Source organism: Vanellus vanellus, assembly GCF_965231255.1.
Source record: "Vanellus vanellus genome assembly, chromosome: 3".
Taxonomy (NCBI): domain Eukaryota; kingdom Metazoa; phylum Chordata; class Aves; order Charadriiformes; family Charadriidae; genus Vanellus; species Vanellus vanellus.
Genome location: NC_138907.1, coordinates 35,838,540 through 35,844,116, shown reverse-complemented (window position 1 = coordinate 35,844,116; position 5,577 = coordinate 35,838,540).

Genomic DNA, 5,577 nt, shown 5'->3' with positions numbered 1-5,577 from the left:
TGTCATGTAGCAGACAGGCTGCTGAGTGCCATGGCCGATCCAAACAGAGCTGTCACTTGTTATGAGAGAGGACAGCCATGTAAATGTATTCCCCGGCTCAGACACCTCGCTGTGAAGTCAGGCTGAGTTCATCCCCATCTGCAGGGACAGCGAGGGACTTGCTCTCTAATGTGTCCTGTGGTTTTCTAGATGGCAGGATGCTCTTTGAAAAGAAAGTGCCTAGTATTTATGCTGAGCACTGTCCTTCCCAGTCACCCTCTTGCTTCAAAGCCCCTCTTGCTTAGCTTGGTGCTGGCTACTTGTGGGCAGGCTCCGTGCTCCTAAGGAGGACATGGCCAACCGTTCACTTCTTGTTTCCCCTGGGCAATGGGGGAGAGGCTTGTGAGGACAGGAGGTGCTCGGGGCTCCCTGAGTAGGGAGAAGAAAGGAGTTTGTTCCTACACTGAGATGTCTGCAAATGGGAGGTGACAGCCCTCTGCATCCCTGTGTGCTCTTCTGTTGTTTAGGTAGAAAGGGAGTGATTATATCCTTCCAGGTCTCTGCTGAGCTCCAAGGGAACGTGTGGCTTGCTGCCTCTGATCAAGGGGCTACTAGGGAGTCTGAAAATAGCATTATTTCTCCTGCTATCATTTCTGCTTTCTCAAATGACTTCCTGGGTGATTGGTGGAGACAAATACTCCAGAAATGGGAACCTGGCAAAGAATCTGAATGCCCTCAAGTCTGAGATGGTCTAAGAGCTGAAATCAGACAGACACACACACACACATCATTAGCTGCTAGCCTGCATGTGAAATGAATTGAGATTTCTTGAGCTGGGATCCAGCTGGCACCCTAACGAAGACTTCCCTTCGTTCTTGCAAGCAGACAATATAAAACAATGCAGATACACCCCCAGCTTCCCCAGGCATTTCTGTTCTATAAGTAGTCCGGATCTTGATCAGTGTTTCTTTGATTATCTCTGTGCGCCCACATAAATATACTGTGTGTGCGTACACACAAAATCCATCTATTTATCCACCCCACAAACCATTTTGCTGAGAGACAGCATGGTCTCCTGAATTTTTTATGGCTCCGCTTAGGTTGGAAACAATCCAAGGGTCAAACATTGTGCTGTATCTCCAGTCACCTTGCCAGTCAGCGCAGAGCATGGGTCTCTGATACTTTCTGAATCTCTGATCACCCACAGGGCACTAAATTACAGCTATTACACCGCAATTCGCTGTACAATTTTATTCTTTGATACACTACCTGCCTTTGTCTGTCTGCATAGCAGTGAGAGCAGTATGCATTATTTACCAGGCTAAGTACACTGCTGCTGCTAGTGTTGGGGGGAAAAAAAAAAGATAAGAGAACTAGAACAGGCTTGAAGTATAAAACGATGGCACAAATACAGCTTCCTGGGAAACGGCTTTGCAGTTATATAAAACTTTCTGAGATTTTGCAGTCCCTTTTGCCTCGCTGCACATGGGTGTGTCTGTGGCCTTCCCAAGCTCTTCAGGAAGAACAGAGGTACTGGGGCAGATGGGGAGTCCAGTCTGGCCAGTGCTCTGACTTCAGGAGGACGCCAAGGCAAGCACTGTGCCTGATGGGGAAGGAGAATGAAAGGTACATGGTGAGGAGAGAAGGATGCCACTCCTCTCCTCATGGGGTACTCCAGGGCTTTAAATTGGTCTGTTTTCTGTCTGTTTCAGACAGAAATCCTTCTAGGCGTTCCCTCCAGGTTGTCCCTTGGACCTAGTGGGGCAGGGATTTGGGGAATAAAATCAGTTCCAGAAGACTTCTCTTTAGTGCAGAGATTATCAGAAAAGATCACAGTCCTTTACTTTTGCAGCCTGAGAAAGGCAAGCAATAGCTGGGCTTTGCTGCCCTGTGCTGACTCCTGTGTCCTTTGGGCTTCCTTCCAGGGCAAGAGTCTGTCTGCAAGGCAGTTTTTGGACTGTGCCTGGGCAGAGCTGGCTGGGTGATGCTGTCCCCAGTTGACCTGCTGAGAGGCAGCTCCAGACTTCTCTGCAGTGTAGGCAGTGTAGGCAGCTGGTGGAGGTGCCAAGGCAGAGATGACCGAATCCTGGCAGAATTGAGTGGCAGAGCCAAGGCCAGCCCAGAGAGGGAGAGCCTGGGAGAAGCAGACTCGGTGCTGCTGTCTGGTAAGACGAGGTGGGATGTGTATGGTGACTGAGTTGTTGCTTTCTTTCCCAAGGGCTGTGCAGATATTACCTTCACTTCTCCCTCATCAGTGGCAGCAACAGCCGGACCAGCTTGCCGTGGCTCTGGTTTAGGCACTACACAGAGCAATGGTCAGAGAGCACCTTATCCATCAGGTTGTGAGTACAGTGGGTGCTAATCTTGCAGGGAGAGTGAAAGCAGCTGTGCACAAGCTGTCTGTAGACAGAGCTGAGCAGTCACGCACTCAAACCAGCTCCTGGTCTTTTATTTGTTGAGATAAGCTGCAGCCAAAGTGGTTTTAAATTTAGTTTGTGGTCAGGAAAATGTTTGCTCACTGGCTGAATGTTATGAGGCAAATGTAGAAGGGAGAGAGAGCTGGGGCTCTGATTATTGCAGAGCTGGTTGAAGTGGCATTGGCCTGTATTGTGGCAGTCGGTGCTCTGATTGTTTTCACTCTCCCCAGTGTTTGGGGGCCTTATTCACTTTCTCTCCATCTGCTTTCCATCTGAGCTGGACCCATTATTGCTCAGCAATACAAAGTAGATTGCAGGTTACTTTCTCCATTCGGCCCCCAAAGCAGTCCTTACAGGAGATGGATTTCTGATTGAAATCCTCCCTGTCAATTGCTGCTGGGATTCTTCCGACACAGCATGAAGACACTTCTCATGAAATTGCTAGCAAGAGAAGGCTGTGTTTCCATGAGGCTCAGGCTCCCACTTCTTCCCTTTTCTTGGCAATGTGACACTGTTCCCATTTCAGAGATGCTTCACACCCCCTCTAGCTTTTGCAAGCCCCTGAAGCGGGAGCATCAGAGCAGGCCATGGAGGAGTGCCCCCAATCCTCTCCCCTCAACAAGCAAGACTGTGGGCTGTGCCTCCCTAGATAGACATCTTCCTGAAATCAGTGCTGAAAACCGAGTATTTTCCCTTTCATGCTGAGGTGAACCAGCTATGGGTGAACCCCGAAGGCTGTGTTTCTGACACACAAAGCGTCAACTGTATTCCTTGTCCCTTGCAGGGAGCTGGGCTCAGGCCACTGGCAGTGGGCTGCTCTGGGCAATGTTGCCCTTCCTTGTGCCTGAGCAGTCCTGACTGTGGGAGCAGGAATTGAACCCACACTTGGATGAGAGCCCATTCCAGCTCTCCCCTTACAGCCAGCCTCTCAGCATTGCTTCAAGGCTGACAGTGTATTTTTTTTTAGCCCAGTCAAACTGTGCTCAAATATGGGATCCTCTAGGAGATCAAGTGAACCTGTGCATACAGGTTAAACACAGTGTAAAGATTGGACGGGGTCCTGTGTCCAAGCTGTGCTGGGGGGGATGCAGGAGCATCCTTTTTGTCGCTGGTTCTGGAGGCTGCTCTGACAGACCAATGTGGATACAGTCCGAGAGACTTTTTAGCTCAGCTGGGAGGCGGTTCAGGCACAGTTTGGTGGGCTCCTGCCTCGTTTCAAGGGTGGCACCTCAACCATCAGGATGCTGTGTGAAAGGGGAGTTGCCTTTGCTGCAAGGCTTTCCTTCTGTGGATAGCAGAGCCTGGGTGAAGCAGGCTAATAGCCTTATTACCTTTTCTTCTCAGATTGTCTGGCTGATTAATGGGAAGAAGTTAAACATCAGCACCATTTTCTCTACTTGTGTCTCAGACCTGAGAAAAGGTTTAAATGTCCAAAAGCTCATCTGTCTTTTCCAGCTACAGCAGTTGGAAAAACAATTCTCCCGCCTCACGTATTAGGGATAAAGCATCTGCCCTAGTTGGGCTTATTCCTCTCCCAGGAAGAATATGACTGCTCTGTGCTTCTCTGATGGCTCTGAACCTGGGGCAGCATGCAAGTCTCCAAGATGAGGCCAGATATAGCTGGCTGCGCTGCTCTGGGCTGTGTCTCACAGTCATCGCCTTGGCTGTGAGTGCGGCATTGGCGGGCAGCAGGGACACCAGGGCATGGAAGGAAGCAGCAGGGGAAAGAGGCTGTAGCACAAGGCATGCATTTTCTTTTCTAATGTGGGATTTGAACTGTGTGGCACATGCAGGTGGGATTTGAATGCTTTTTGATGACTTTACAAAAGGACTCCACTGTTGCCAGATTTCACAACCTGGAGAGAGAAGGAAATAAGTCAAACTGCTTAGCTCCAACCTCTAAAGGCCAGTCCTTGAAATGATATCAAGTGTATTGCTTCAGAGATGCTGTCAGGGTTTGGAAGAGGCTGGAGAAGTGCCATGAAACAGAGGAAGACATCTATAGGGGAAACAAATAGACACACAGGGCCATTTTGTACACCAGCTGCTGCTAAGACTGACAAACATGGCTTAGCCATATTTTGTTTTCAGGTGGAGAGCACTCACGTGTTTTCCACACATGATCATCTCTGCAGTTATCTCAGAGGGGAGTGCGTTGTCTCAGTTCACATGCAACCCAGCAAACATCATGCCTTACTGACCTCACTCACAGATGCTCTTTTGAGGGCTTTATGGATAAACCGACCTGTCTCTCACTGGAACACATTGAGACCTGGTCTCGGAGCACCAGTCTCTGATGTATTAGGGTTGCTGTAACTTCCTTTAAAGAAGGAGGACCCAGGCTGGGGCTGGAGACATTGAAATACCAAGAAAGTTTTAGGTCCCAGAGCATTCCTGCCACTCTGCTCCTGTGAGGTGGGTTGCTTCCCATGCAGGGAAGTTTGCACATGGAGGCCATTTAGTTCCTTCCCTGAAAAAACATGCTGTTCCCCTGCTTCACTCTTTGGACTCTGGAGGTCTCTGCCAGCAGCAGAGCTTGCAGTGCTTTAAAGACAAGGAGCCCAGGCAGTGTTCCCTGTTCTCCTGCGATTTCCCACATGCAGATCCATGGGAGTGCACTGAAGGCAGCACTTTCCTGTGCAGGCTCTCCAGACTTTGCACAGCCCTGGCAGTTGACAGTTTTGCCCAAGTGCTCCGCATCCAGTGGTGCCCAGCGTGTGGGCAACAAAAAGATGTGTGTGATGGAGAATCCAGCCTGTGGCAGCCCTAACTCTGTGTTGAGCCTGCCCACTTTTCCCTGGCAGCCCTGAGGGTCTGTGGGGAGTAGTGGAGCATGCAGGTGAGTTGGTGTCAGGGTAAAACAGGGAGGCAGGGAGAGCAGTGGCTGTGAACCCCTTGGTTCTGTGCTTCCCCGCCATGGGGGCAGAGGGGCCCTGGGGAGCAGAGGGTGCAGGAGGAGTCCCCGACACCCAGCCCCAGGTGCATTGCCCTGGAGGAGCCTGGGGCATGGCTGGGACCTACCATGTCCTTGTCTCTGCTGAGGGAAATGCTTTTTCCCCGGCAGGCATATGTTTGGCATATGAAGGCAGCAGGTATGCCAGCTGAGGTAAGACCCACTCCGTGTACTGTCTGCATTGAGGCAACACTCCTTCCAACTCCAAATGTGCTCAACAGGAGACCT